This window comes from Gekko japonicus, unplaced genomic scaffold (genome assembly GCF_001447785.1).
Source record: "Gekko japonicus isolate JY-2015 unplaced genomic scaffold, Gekko_japonicus_V1.1 scaffold512, whole genome shotgun sequence".
In the NCBI taxonomy this organism is placed as follows: Eukaryota; Metazoa; Chordata; class Lepidosauria; order Squamata; family Gekkonidae; genus Gekko; species Gekko japonicus.
This window is the reverse complement of record NW_015170289.1, coordinates 412,135-427,979: the sequence shown is the minus strand read 5'-3', so window position 1 is coordinate 427,979 and position 15,845 is coordinate 412,135.

Here is a 15,845-nt window from a genome sequence, read left to right as displayed (position 1 = left end):
ACAACCCTTGGGTATCCCTGATGCTAAATCACAAATAACCCAACCTACTCTGCTGTAAAAATCCCTTAACAATTGCACTATAGATCTATGACCAACTGGTCTAACCACAATACTGCCCTAGCTATCAGTAGTTTAAAATTCCTAACACCTAGCAACCTAGCCATTCATACACACACACCAGCAGTCATACTCGCCTAACCTACTCCCTAGCATCAGAAGTGTACCATCTCATCCAGTAGGGCTACAGTTCTAATTCCCTTCCTGCTTAGATTAATCTCCTGCTTAGATGAGATGATGACCATGAGCAGTGCAATTGCTTAGAAAATAAAGTAATCAGCAACAGTCACCACGTCACTCCAGTTACCTACACTGGGCTCAGTCTGTTTCTTGGGCATAACTCAAGATGCTGATGTTGACCTTTAATGATTAGGAAAAAGAGGGAGTGGGGAAAATTACCCTTCCAAAATAACAAAAAAGTACTAAAGTACGAAGGGAGACAAAATTTAAAAAAGGAATTATTCAGCATCTCTCCACTTTAATTTTGTCTCCCTTTGTATTTTGACCTTAAAGCTCTACATAGCTTGGAATCAGCATATCTGAACATATGCCTACTCCCTTACAAACCAACCCAGGGACAGCAGTCATCTGCTTCACTGCCCCCACCTTCTGAGATTAGGGAGGTGACAACCTGGAGAGAGCCTTCTTAATTATGGCACTGAAATGCTGGAACTTTCTCCACAAAGAGACTCACCTGTCTCCTTTTGTTCCTTTCATCCACCAGCAGATGAAGACTTGTTTATTTTGCTTGGCATTCCCTCAGTGATCCTTTCTTCTGGTCCTGTATTTCATTGTTGCTATTATGTATGTGTATTTTATTGCACTGCATGTGTATTTTAACTTAGTTTTCGTTGTTTGAATGATGATTTTTTTGCTTTGATTTTAATGATTTTTATGATGTGTTCATATTATGTCTGTTTTTAATGTGTTAGCTGCCTTGGTGGCCCTTTTGAGGGTAGAAAAGTGGAGTATAAATTTTGTAAATAAATATAAATAATAAAAACCATTTAGAACCTTTCTGTGTAGAAGCAGGACATTGTATTGTGATACAATCCCTTAAAACATAATATTTGACAATAGCTTGTGGCTTTTAGTCCCATGGGTCATTTCAGATCATGAGATAGTCCATTGCTTTGGACAGCCTGAGAATCATAACACAATGGGGTCAACCGATGTGGGAAGCAGTTTGTTAAATTACTTCCCTGGAAGTACTGTATTATTCCAGAACCTTCCATGCAAAAACTGCAATGTTTTAAATCCATTTAGCCACATTCTCAAGTGCTTAAACAATAACTGTAGATTTGTCTTGTCTGTAGAACACACACATATTTACCAAGAGATTCGAGAACCATATGCAGGACATTTAAAATACTAAGCTGTGTGTAAATCAAAATGCACCCAACTGCAATGTTATTGTGAATAATAACTTAAAATAAACAGTTCCCTATTTCTCAGTTCCAAAGTTCCAGCGCAATTACCTCCATGCTAAGTAAAGTATCATTAATTGTTTGATTAGGTTGTGTTCTGGTGCAGGGAATGCAAAGTAGGTGCACTTGAAGGAAGATTAAAGGTTGTTGTCAAATACACTAACAGTTGATTGCATTAAGAGTGTTATTTGTGCTGCTGTAATTGCTGCAGTAATTTATAGTTCTGGACTTATTTTTATTACAGCACTGGAGATGTCAACTGTCACTATTTCATCTTCTTTCTCCCTGCATAAGAAAGCTCCTTGGCTTAATTAAACTTGGTAATAAAACTAAACATGCCAAGGGTCTTTAAAAAACCTGAGGCTGCAGTAGTCATTTTCTGGGCAGCATGTGGAAGAAAGATGAAATGGGAAACATGCAAGGCCAGTAGTGAAAGAGGGTGTTTGCTTTGGAGCCAAGCTACAAATTATTTCTCTTCACATCTACTTTCATCATCAAACCCCATTAAAATATAGTCAGGTATTTTAAACATTGCTGTTAGGTGAGTGGATAATGCTTGTGCTCCCCACTTTACACCCTAGGAAACGAATCCTCAACATTTATATTATTGGGCACAGAAAAAGCCAATGTCATGAGTGAAGGTGAAGCAAGTGTTTGGCCTTCAGTAAGACTTGATTATCTTATTCATATGAGGCTCATTTCGATATGCTCTTCTTCCCCACATATGGCTTGCTTCTAAATAAGTTTGAATAGATCTCTCTTCCTTTCTCAGCTCTAGCCCTGATCCATTGCCAAATGAGAACCAGCACTCTCACTGCTGTCATTTTGTTTGCTGGCTGGTCTCTGCCTGCTTCTGTCCAGTCTTAAGATATCAGTGTTTATCCATTTTCTTTATAAATTCCTTCCACGTGCATAAAATGTCCCTTACTGGTATAAAATTTTCTTTCAGATGTATGCCAAGGTCACCAATAGAAGGTTTGTTTTGCCTTTTAAAAATAAGTAAAATAAGCAGGGGTCATTTGGGGGGGACGTGGGGGGACGCCATCCCTCCGGGTGAGGTGCGGGAGGGCGGGGCCTGGAGCTCCCTGCTGGTGCCCGCTGGAGGTCGCCGCCGGCTGTGGGGAGGACACACTTCCGGTGATGTCAGGGGGTGTGGCATGTGCTAATGAGTTATGCTAATGAGTCCCCCTAGCTCTTTTTCTACGAAATGACCCCTGAAAATAAGTGTCAATAATGACTAATGGAAACCCTGCCACAGATCAACAACTATGCATACCTGATTATCTGTATAAACAGATGTATCCCGTAAACTAAGATCAGATGCAAGTTTCTGAGGGTCCAGAGGCAAAATCACCTCCAATGCCCACCTGCATGTATGCACAGAGTTCTAGTCCTCTATCTCGGAGGAGAAAACACAGAGGAGCACAACTCCTTTAAGCCGCATTAGTGCCCACAGAGGGTATGAAAGAACATCCCCCCCACCTACCCCCCCCACACACATTCCACAAGAAATGAGATCTCTGCAAGGTTGCAAATACCTCTGGGCTAATCTCTCATTTCCTGTGCAAAGGGCACCTGGGGAAACTCATTCACTCTCCTTTTAGCCCCATGGGGACCAATGGAGCGCGAAGGATCATGTGATTTGTTCTGGGCTCTCTTATGGGCTCCTCTCTCCCATTCTGTTATATCCAATGTAGCATTATAATAAAACACTTGATATTTACAAATTGTCAGATAGAGAGAGAGTAAACATTTTTAGGATGTTCCTATTTTTTCAGAAGACTACCACTTATACTTTGTAAAAAAAAATCTGTTTATTCAGTGGAATAAGTTAGTGTCAATCAATGTGACAATCAGTGTAGCAATATCAAACTGGTGTAAACAATATCAAAGACATCCTTTCACCCAAAGTCAGTTTTAAAGACTTGAATTCAGCGCTATTCATTCAAAAAAAAAAGAAAGAAAGAGATATCAAGCTCAGATTTTGTGTCCACATCAAAAGGTTCCATAGTACTAATAGAGTCAACAGCCTGGTCAACAGGATTTTCCCCAAATGGCTGACAGAACAATCTATGGGTTGGTTCAGAGATGACATGCATCACACAAAAATTCCTTGGGATTGTTCAGGGTCACTGTAGTACCATGTGGAGGCAATACAACAAATATTCCCAGACATTTCCATTAGTGGCATAAACAGGAACAATACAAATATCTAATTTAGGTTTGGACTAAGATTTTGGAAGGAGCTCAGATATCCAATATAATCTTTGGCTTGTTAGCGTTATAGCTGTCTCTGCTTTGCCAAGTTACCACCATTAACAGTACATCACTCACTCCCCTTGGCAGGATGGGTAGATACAATTTTGGCAGTAGAGATTCTTCTTATTCTCCTTGAGGACAAGAAATTACATGGCCATGGTGCCTTTCACTGCTTCACTGTATTCACTTTGCTTGTGCAGCCTATGAAATACCACCTGTACAGTTCTTTGCTTGGAGTTTTTACTGAAGGTAGAAGGAACAGTTGGAATAAACCAGGTAGCTTATTCTATTGCCCCCCAAGCCAGAAATAATGATGCAGACACAAGTGTTGGGTTTAACTATAGGGCCACTTTATTAACTGATAACTTTAGCTGGACCAACAGCAAGGGCAACACAGCATGCGGTATGGTCAAGGCCAGAGGTCGAAGACCCCTCCCTTACCTCTTCAATAGGGCGAGCCACCCTGCCCCGGATGGGAGCCCACTGCAGGGGCTCCGACCCGGCCAGCTAGCCATTACAGGTCAACCCCGTAGCCCCATCCCCCAAGCCGCAAGTTTCAAAGAGAGGACCTAAACAGGGCCGTCCTGAAGGTAGTCCGTTTTCCCCGCCCCATGCTGCAAGGCACAAAGACTGTACTCACAGGACCCCTTAAACCCCAAATATTGGTGTCAGCTGGTGCTCACCGGACTGCAATCTGTATACCGCATAGCAACTTGCCTACATGAAAGTGACCAATCTAGCTTACACGACAAACCCTTCTAAACACCTGCATCACTGCTGCAGTGCAGGGTAGGCGAAAACAACACCTCCAAGCGCCAATCAGGAAGGGGTGAAAAATTCCTACCCGGCCCCCGAAAACCGGATGACCAGAAAATGCCTGCACTACTAACACGGCAGGAGGGTGGGCCGACTACTGCATGGTACTGCTGGGGAAAAGACGTAGGGCCGTGCTTTAGCCTTCTCAGCCCTGCCCCTTCCTGTTGCCCATATATGGCGCTTTTGGCACCAAAACCGAATTTATTCATTATTGTCTTACATATTGGCACTAGTGTCCCCAAATTGCTTTTTAAAGGAATTATTTTGTTAATCATATACATCTTTAGCCAAACAAAAAATGGAAAAGTATAGAATAATACATAAAAGTAGATTTATGTAGTAGTATCTATTAAATTCCAAATAAACGCACGCTTGTAAGGAAAATGTCTGAAAGTAATTTAGCAGGTAAATGCTTAGAAAGAAGTCAGATTGTTTTACATGCATAACCTTTAATACATTCTTCTAATCACCACACAGATAATTCCTCCAAAATAATTCCTCCCCTTGCCAGGGAGGGCCGGGGTATTGGAATTCTAGGTGTTCTCACCATCTGCCAGTTTCAGTCCGGGGCTTCTAGACCACCATGGGGTCTAAAGTCAGGAGCCAACCTGACAACCAGGGGTAGTGGGGAAAACTGCATGAAGAATTACTGGAGATTCCTGAGTCATGGCAAGGAATGGTCCAGAACTTTGGCTTGTAATATAACTGACTGTGGAGCTGGAGAATGCTTGTCTGCCTTGATTGCACTTTACAAAGCCCAACTGGATTAATATGATTTCCCCCCCCCTGTTAGTATGAACTGATTGCATTGTATTTCTACTGGCTGATGATTACTGATTGATTGCTTACTTAACCGAAATTGATATTGTACACTGATTGAATTGTTTCGTTGAGTAATTAGTTTGGAATAAGAAACGGGGTTAGATATAGATTAAGTGGGCTAAGGGGATTTTTTTTTTTGAAACCTCCGGAGGGGTATTTTTATTTTTTCAATAAGACTACAAACTATAAAGAAACATATAGGAGGGGAAACTACAACTATGGAGAAAGAAAATGTACCCACACTAACTAAAAACCCAAGAGTGGGAGACCCCCTTCATGTTAAGCTAAATATTAGTATTAAAAGTGTTAGTAAAACAATATACTTGTAGAGTTCTTGTTTTTCACATTTTCTGTATTAGTAAATTAGTTATTTTGAGAGAACTTTCTGAGCATCTTCTTTACTTCAAAGAGCCATTTATCAGAGTCCTTCTGCCCTTAGTTTGGCTTTCTGTCTCTAAAATCATATACAGTTTTCATTGCTCCCGCACCCGCTTCTGCTGCAGAGTCCTCATCCGTTCCCGAGGCAGCTGAGTCACTTGACTTAGTTTCTTCCTCCTTAGATCCTTCCCCCGATCCCAGATGATGTCTCAAAACTTCTTTGGCTTTGAAGATGGAGTCTATCTTCTCCCTTCTATCGTTGATTTTAAAGAAGAAGAAGAGATTGGATTTATACCCCGCCCTTCACTTGGAGTCTCAGAGCAGCTTACAAACTCCTTAACCTTCCCCTCCCCACAACAGACACCCTGTGAGGTGGGTGGGGCTGAGAGAACTCTGGCACAAACTGCTCTTTTTCAAGGACAGCTGTGCCAGAGCTTGTGACTGACCCAAGGTCACATCAGCAGGTGCAAGTGGAGGAGTGGGGAATCAAAACCGGTTCTCCCAGATTAGAGTTCGCACACTTAACCACTACACCAAACTGGCTCTCTTTAAAGATGACACCTTCAGGGATCCCCCACCTGTACTGTACTCCGTTTGTTTGAAGGAAATAAATTAAATCCTTATAGCTCTTTCTCTTCTGACAAATTTCAAATGGAATGTCTTTTAAAGTCTTAATAATTGTATTCCCAAGTTTCAGTGGAGTTGCTGAAGTTGCCTTTAGTACGGCATCTCTGGTCTGTCTTCTTGCAAATCTCACCACAATCTCTCCAGGCAGGCTATGTTTTTTTAATATAGTTGGAGTATGCTCTGTAGGCTGTCTCCATATCTTATTATTTCCTCCGCTGGCAAGCCTGTCACTGGAGCAATAATCTCACCCAGAGTCTTTTTCAAATCTTATTTTTCTGTCTCAGGAACCCCCTGGAACCTGAGAATCATATTAGCCTTTTCCATTTGCAGCTGCAACAAACAATTTTCTTGGAGATTTTGTTTCGTTTCAACTTCACCCATTCTTTTCTTCATCTTCTTGCTTGAGGTGTCCATCTCTGTAACTTTCTCAGCCACCAGCTCCACTTTTTTTTCCGTTTCTGCCAGCTGATGCTGTTGTAAAGCAAATTTTGATTTAACGAGGTCAGTTGCTGGTTAATACCCTCGAGCTGATTCATCACTGGCTTGAGCATATCCGCTAACAGCTTCATGACGTCAGCTCCCTTGTCGGGCCTCGGACTCTGACTTCCAGACTTGGCTTTAAACTTTCCTCGAGGCGCCGTCATTTTTCAACTTTGTTTACACTTTCAAACCACTTCTGGGCTCGAAGTACGTCAATTCGCTTTTTGCACTCAAGTAAGACTCTCAATATACACCCGCTGTCTTTTTCCTCCCATTCCCCCTTCGCTGTGATTTATCTGTCCATCGCTTCAGAGGCGTCCGCTTTCCCCGGGGGGGGGGGGGCCGTTTATCAAAGTTTATCAAAGTTCGTTTACTTAGAACTCACGTTCATTGTTGGTCATCTTGCTGACCTCGCTCACATCAATTGTTGTTCCGCTCGGCCTCCCCCGCTTGTCCCAGTCGGGTTAGCTTGTGCCCTAAGGCCACTCATCGGCAGGACTGTCAGAGCGGAGGGAAGCCTCAATTCTCCGGCAGCAAGCCATCGAAGAGGCTATCCCTCAAAAGCTCTCTGGCCTGGAGCCTTTCACAAAGGCTCCGTGGGAGTGCCACTTGAGGTGCCACCCCTCCATGCCGATGGAGGACTGATCACCTCCCCAAGCTCTGGGGAGAGTGACTGCCATCACCAATCCATAGACCAGAAGTCTCTGGGCTAAGGGGATATTGATTGTGGGATGGGGCGGGTGCAAATTATATAAATGCTAGTTAGTTGAAGGAGGCTACATAGTTCAATTAGGTTTGCATTAATTAAATTTGGTTAACTGACAGTTTGTATGGTTGTGGGGAATTATAGGAGGAGGTTGGGAGTCAAATATCTTGTGGATGGGGAAGGCCAGCAAAGGGCTGGGGATCCCAGTAATTGGGGGATAAGGGAAATATGGCAGGGGGAGAATGTCTTGCAAGGGGCAGATTTGGAGATATGGGTATGCTCGATCTCTGTCCAGCCTTTGTCCCATCCCGAGACAGGCTGGTAGTGAGGATAGGACAATAAACCCTTCTCCGACACTGGTGTTGTACAATGCCAGGTCCATTAACAATAAGACTGCCATGCTGCAAAATTATTTTTCAGCACATAAAGTAGATCTGGCATGTGTGACTGAGACATGGATGAGAGAGGGTGAAACAGTAACCCTGAAAGAGCTGTCTCCACTGGGTTTCTTGGTCCTTCACCAGTCCCGGACAAAGAGTCAGGGGGCATGGCAATCCTCATACAGGAGTCTTTCTCCTTCAGGGCACTCCCCATGCCAAAGATCTCTGGTATTGACTATGTTGGCCAGGTGTGTGACACTGAGGAGAGTTTGGCTATCTGGATGGTGTACCATCTGCCTAATGCACCAGCAGATGCCCTGTCAAGCCTGCTGGAAGTCATAATGGACTGGTGATTGGAGTTCCCCAGACTTTAGTACTGGGGGACTTTAATGTCCATGCTGATGCTGCAGCCTCCTTGCAGGCTGTGGACCTGGTGTCTTCCATGGCAGCACTAAGACACTGCCAACTTGTATCAAGTCCCAAACATCAAACAAGTCACACACTGGATTTGATCTTCACCATGGTGTTAGATGTGAGTCCAACTGATATAGAGGAAGTGCTGTGGTTAGACCACTTTGCCCTGAAGACCTGTCTGGGTATCCTGACCCCTCCCCGTTTAAGCAATGAGCTGATTTATGCTTGCCCACTGAGATTTTATGGACCCAATCGGGTTCCAGAATGCTCTGTGGGATCCGATTCCCCCTGGTGGTTTCTTAGATGAGTTGGTAGAAGACTGGCATAGCCAGCTTTCTGAAGCCATTGACAAAATCACCTCCTAATGCCCTCTTCATTCCCATGCCAAAATAGCCCCCGGTACACCGAGGAGTAAGGAGGATGAAATGGGAGCTTAGATGGTTAGAGTGAGCTTGGTGGCGGAGTCGTGATGAAGCTGTAAGAATATCTTATAGAACATTCATAAAAACTTATGGGATGGCAGTGAAGGCAGTGAAGAAAGACTTCTTCACGACCTCCATTGCATCTGCTAGCTCTCACCCGGCACAATTGTTTAGAGTGATTTGATCTTTAATATCTTTCACTGGGAGATCTCAAAATATTAGGAGTTCAGCCATTAGCTGTGAGGTGTTTGTGAGCTTTTTTTGCAGATAAAGTCTTAACATTCCACCAGGATCTAGCTGCTAATGTTGATACAGTAAGTGAATTGGAGGCCCCTTGACTGTCTTCAGGTCAGGTCCATTGTTGGACCAATTCAGCCTGCTCTTATGGGCCAAGGTGGACAAGATTCTGGATGCTGTGAAGCCCACCACTTGCCTCTTTGACCTGTGTCCATCATGGCTGGTTAAGGCCAGCGGTGATGGAAAATGGGCTCCTCTGGCAGACATCATAAATATGTCCCTGAGTTCAGAGGCCTTCCTGGGGTATTTAAAGGAGGCAGTGGTTAGGCCATTCTAAGAAACTAGTGATCTGGCCAATTACTGCCCAGTGTCGAAATCACTGTTCCTGGGAAAGGTAGTTGAGAGAGTAGTAGCAGTCTTTCTTGGATGAAACCATGGCCTTGGATCCCTTTTATTCTGAGTTTTGCCCTGGCCATGGGACAGAGACATCTTTGGTTATTCCCATGGATGAACTCCACAGGCAGCTGGATTTAGCCGGGTCAGTACTGCTGATATTGCTTGATTATCAGCACCATTTGACATGGTTATCACCTTTTGACCCACCACCTCGCTGATGTGGGGATTCAGGGGACAGCCTTACAGTGATTTACCTCCTTTCTCCAAGGTTGGGAACAGAGGGTGGCTCTAGGGGAGAGAGGGTTTCACAATGATACCCATTGGTATGTGGAATCCCTCAGGGTGCTATCCTCTCCCCAATATTATTAAACATCTTTATGTACCCCCTTGCCCAGATGGCATGGGATCATGGGTTGGGTTGTCACCAATATGCTAATACCCAGCTCTATCTGCTGATGAGAGGCTGGCCAGAGACCACCCCAGAACATCTGACCAGGGGTCCGAAAGCCATGGTTGGCTGGTTAAAACAGAGCAGGCTGAAACTAGATCCAGTGAATACAGAGGTCCTGTGGCTGAGTTGGGGGGTGGTTGGGGGTTGGGATGGGTTGCCACTCCCCTTTCCTGACAGTGTGCCATTGACAGTTGTACTATCCTTCAAGAGTTTGGGAGTCATCCTGGATGCCTCCTTTTCAATGAAGGCCCAGGTTACTAAGGGGATTAAGCTGACATTATACCATCTCCGCCAGGTTATACACTTGGCCCCATATCAGTCATGCAATGGTCCATGCAAAGGTCACCTAGATTACAGTAAATCTAGATTACAGCAAATTGCTCTACGTAGGGCTTTCCTTGAGGTTGATCCAGAAAATGCAACAGGTCCAGAATGCAGCTGCAAGGGTTTTGACTGGAATACCCTTTAAAGTGCATATTCAACTGATGCTCTATCAGCTGTACTGGCTCCAGATTGAAGACCAGATCAAGTTCAAGGTTCTGGTGTGGACCTTTAAAACCCTTCATGGTCAGTGACCAGCATACCTCTAGGACCACCTGTCTTGGTACATCCCTTATAGAGCATTATGCTCAAGTGATCAACATCTACTGGTGGTCCCCAGCCCTAAGAGCATCTGGCTGTCCTCAACCAGGGCCAGAGCCTTTTCGGCACCGGCTCCAGCCTGGTGGATCACTCTTTTAGAATAGATCAGGGCCCTGCGGGATCTGGTACAATTTCACAGGGCCTGCAAAACATAGTTGTTCAGTCAGGTCTATGGTTGAGGGCAATACTGGGCCTCCAGCCGATAGGCTAAAGTTAGTTCTGGCTTCCCCCCTTCTTTTCCCTTCCCCCTTGCTTCCCCCCTCCCTTCCCTTCTACATATGTTGTATATTGCCCCCCTGTGTGAATCTTACACCATCTTGAATTTTGTAGTTACTGCCTTATTGATTTTTGTATTTATTGTTGTTTTTAGAAGGTTTTAAATTGTATATTTATAAATCGTTATCACCTGCTCTGAGCCAGTTTTGGGGAGAGTGGATTATAAATCAAATAAATAAATAAATAAATAACCTTACTTCTTTAGGAACCATTGTCATTTGTACAAAAGCTTCTCTTGCATTGCAAAATACAGAAGAAGGCCACACCAAATATGGAGCAAAAAAGCCAAAAGAACAGTGGTGCAGTGGGAAGAATAATTATTTTATTCAGTTATACCGCCCTAGTATAACAGATTTTTTTAAAATCCCTTCCCACTGCACCACTATTGTATAGAATCATAGAATCATAGATTTGGAAGGGGCCACACAGACCATCTAGTCCAACCCCCTGCCCAATGCAGGACCAGGGGGTACTCTCCCCCCCCTTTTTTTCCTTCTCTTACGTTGCAGCCATAAACACTGAAGTACTGGATAGTAGTCATTTTTCATGGTTATAATAGTAACAGTTTTTATTAATTTCTTATTCGGGATGCTGGGAACGAAATAGGGTCATAGCAATGGTATTATTAATCTACTTAGTCACCAGTGCTGTTTATACCAACCACACAATGATAGAACTGCTTCTATCAGTCGTGCTTTAAGGACTCCATTATGGAGATTTTTTTTTTTAAATTCTACTAATAGTTTGTCTCCCCTTGGGCTTATTTGAACATCAGATTTGAAGGCAAATTCTATGTTACACTGATAACTGACAGTGCAATCTCCAGTTACTCCAGTCTAAGTCTGCAGAGGATTGCACTGTAGCTTTGGAAACACCAGTTTCTATGTAATGTACATACAATTTCTTGAAATTATTCAAGAGTCCAGTAGCGCCTTAAAACTAACAAAATATGTGGTTACTGGACTCTTGCTCTTTTCTACGGCTACAGACAGACTAAGGTGGCTACTCATCTTGAAATTATTCAGTAGCCTTCCTAAACCTGGCAGTATTCAAGATAAGTGTTATGTTATTTGGAGTTCTGAGAGTATAGAAATGAGAGAACAGGGAGATGAGAGAACAGTGGGGATGAGAGAACAGGGAAAGAGAAAGAGTACACAGATTCTAACTTTGGAATGTTTGTGTCTCCTTTATTATTGCAAGAATATAAAATATGATGTTCTCCTCTTTTATGAAGCTATTCTCTGGCATTTTCACCAGAACATTCACCATACCACTGACACCCATACATGATGCCATTGATGTCCAAAACATAGAAACTACAGATAATAATGACAGAATGTTATCAGTTCTGCATCTAATCAACGTCCAAAAGTAACATTATTTCCCACATTCCCACATTCACTGTTCCAGTTTATCATTACATTTCCTTGCATCCACCTAATCCCCATGAACCAAACTCCTGCAATTTCAACCATAGAGTAACAAGCAGAGAAACTGATGAGCCAGAAAGAAATGCTAATATTTTTGTGTAATTTGATCTGGTATGCTCAGAGAATGTGCTCTACATAAAATATAACATGATATAATATGTAATAATACCTGCTTTGTTGTGTAACGATATGGTAAGCCACCTATAAATATTGGTCCTGTGTCTTGCCGCCTGAAAGTCGACCAAGCCTTGCTGGGCATACTTGCCTTCGTAGTGACTCCCAAGATATTAACATCAGCTTTGCACATTACCAAGTCGTGCCTGCATAAATTGAGAAAGGACAAGCTTTACAATCATGCTGTATATTGTATAAATGCTTCTTTGACAAATTAATTAGGCTGTTGCCAAATCAAGGAGGGATGGAAATGAAGTAAACAGCTCGAGTTATATTGAACTCTATAAACATAATAGAAGCTATTTGATGTTCAGGCTGTAAGTTGGCATGTCTTTTGGGTGTGATAGCTATCAAAATGAAATCACTTTAAGAAAGAGAAAAGTGAGATACCTTCTTAAAGGTGGGAGGAAGAGAGTGAAACCCAGAAGGAATTTTTAAAAGAATGTTTCAGAATAACATGTTTGTTTCTTGATAAATATTTATAAACGTTTATTATTTATTTATTTATTAAATTTTTACCCCGCCCTCCCAGCCAAGGCCAGCTCAGGGCGGCATACATATCAAATACATAATTTACAATAAAACATGAATAATTTAAATTAAAACAATACTAAAATCATTTAAACTGTACAGCTCAATAAGCGCTAGTAACATTAATTCCCGATGGCTGTAGTTACACAATCCACTCTTCTTATAGCTGGACAACTATTTGAAAATACATTTTCATCCTGGAGGAAATAAGCAATTAAAAATAATAATTTACAATTTAGAATAGGTTACCTCTTTACTTATCTTGTAAGTACTTAGAATTTATATACCAGTTCTCAAAGGGTTTCACAAAACCCTTTATTCCTTGCAAAAACCATGTAAAACAGGCCAGCATTATTGATGAAGGATGGAAGGAGAGAGTATAATGAAACCATAATGAAACCCAAACGGTGGATAGTTTATGAGATCTGGGTTTGTCTCACAGATGATTATTCCAAATTGTTCATCTCAGTAAATCCCAGCTTCAGTGTCTTTGCCCTTTTCCTAACTTTCTTTGCAAGGACCCCATTGGTATTTCAGCTTATACTGTAGTGTCCACCTAAGGGCAAAGCCCTACTGCATTATCAACTCCTGTACTACTGAGAGTGCAAGGGAAGGGAAGCTGAACTCTTGCCTCCTTGGGAACTTCATCTGATCTTTGCACCACCTCAGATCCATGCTTTTTTCCTCAGGTACCTCCGAAGGAAACCAAATGACCTCTTCACACCAAATCTGAGAAGCTAGCCTCCTGCTGCCTGTTAAGTTCACCCTAGAATTTGTCCCAACATGGTTCTACTCACTGAATCAGCACACGTGAATTGTTTGTGAAATATTGTCAACTTCAAGGTGGTGGCTGGAGCTCTCCTGCTATTATAACTGATCTCCAGACAACAGAGATCAGTTCACCTTGAGAAAATGGCTGCTTGGAAGATGGACTCTATGGCATTATACCGCACTGAAGTCCCTGTACTCCCCAAACCCCACTCTCCTCAAGCTCCACCCCCAAAATCTCCAGGTATTTCCCAACCCTATGTTTTTATAAACAGTTTTCTCAGAAAAAAAAGAGGGGGTGTCTAAAGTGAAAAATGTTCCAAAGTATGAATGAACGGGGATGTCTCAGGCAGAGAAGTACAACTGCTTCTCTCGAAGGACCAAGCAGCAGAAGAGAACCTTTAATGACAGGGAATATGTGGAAGAGATGTTTGTCGCGGAAAGCGCCACCGCATCCCAGGTCTCTGTTTGATACCATCCAGTCCAAATATCACCACACTGGAGTACTGCTATAGTGACCACACAGACTCAGTAATTGTGTGCAACTATATACAGTGTATTTATTATAAAACAGAGTTTTTACTAGCAAAGTGCTTCGCCAGACAGTTAGTGTTTCCACCAGCACCCAAAGCTAGCAAACTGTACACTTTTATACATATGACAACCAATCATGTTGCTGCTGAGTCATTGAGATAAGACATCAGCTCTGTACATGTCTCAACCTGTTCAGTCTGGTTCTACTGACAGCCAATTACCATGACACCTGTCATCTAGATTGGTCTCATCTATTTACAGTTGTACATGCTGGATACTTACATATATTCCAACAATGTTTTCCTGCTTTCCCTCCCCCAAAAAACAATTTTGTTGTGTTCTAATGGCAACTGCACATGCGGTCGCCCTTACACGTGGCCATGCGAACTAACCTAGCTTTGCATCCTTGGACAATAGAAAAAGAGGATCCTAGAACCAGCCTATTGGCTCATCTGGATCCTCAAGGGAACCCATGGTTGCAATAACACTGTAAATAATCCTATCGTGTGTGTGTGTGTGTGTGTGTTGAGGTGTTGTTTGTACTTGGATTTAAAGTGGGCCTCTGGCCGGCTACTGTATCTCCAGTTTTCTCTTTTCCTAAGTGAAGTATGAGCTGAAATCACTACACTATGCCTCAGTCTCAGTACTTTATACTGGCAACAAGGATGAGATCACGATGAGCGAGCCTGACTCCAACTCCGCAGCAGAGAGCAACGCACCATGCACCAAACTCCAGGACACCGTGCCCCGCAACGCTCCAGCTCCTCAAGTCATGGCTGCCACTCCAGGACAAATCTCCACCTATGATCCAGTGCATCCTGAACTCTGGGAAGCCTAGGTTGAATAGCTGAAACACTTCTTCAATGTGGAGGAGGAAGCAGCCGCAGGTGAGCCTTTTTCCCTTCTCCCCTGCCCCCCCAGCACCGATGGCGAGGCCCGGGCCCACCAATTCTCCCCCCCAACCTCTTGGCACTGATGGCGAGGCCCGCGCAGCTCCCAGCTTCCAGGCCCACCAAGCCTTCTCCCCTGCCCCCTTTCTCCCACTCCCCCAGGCACTGGTGGTGAGACCTGAGCAGCTCCCAGCCACTGGGCCTGCAAGACCTTCTCCCGTGCCACCCTGGCACCAGCAGCAAGGCCTGAGCAGCTACCAGCCACTGGGCCCACCGAGCCTTCTCCCATGCCCCCCCCCCCCCCCGACACCAGCAGTGAGTCCTGAGCAGCTCCTAACCACCAGCCCACTGAGCCTCCCCCCCATGGCCAGAGAGTCCTCTGAGCATGCACAGGGAATGCTCTTTTACTTTTGGGGGGATTTAAGTACCCCCCATATAGTTTTTTAAAAACTTTTCAGATTTTTCTGCACACCTGGGGACTGCCCCAAGTGTGCAGAAAAATCTCTCTGCCACCCAAGTGCCCCTGATGTGTGGATTTAGATATCTATGAATATATAGATGGGCGTGAGGAGGATGTCAGGCATAGTACGAATGAGTACTTAGCTGTTGCTAGACAGATTAGTGCAATCAGAGAAACTGCTAGTGAGAGATGATGAAAGGCAAGAGGGATTCAGTTTTTAGCCACAGAAGGAGGAGGAGGAGGAGGAGGAGGAGATTGGATTTATACC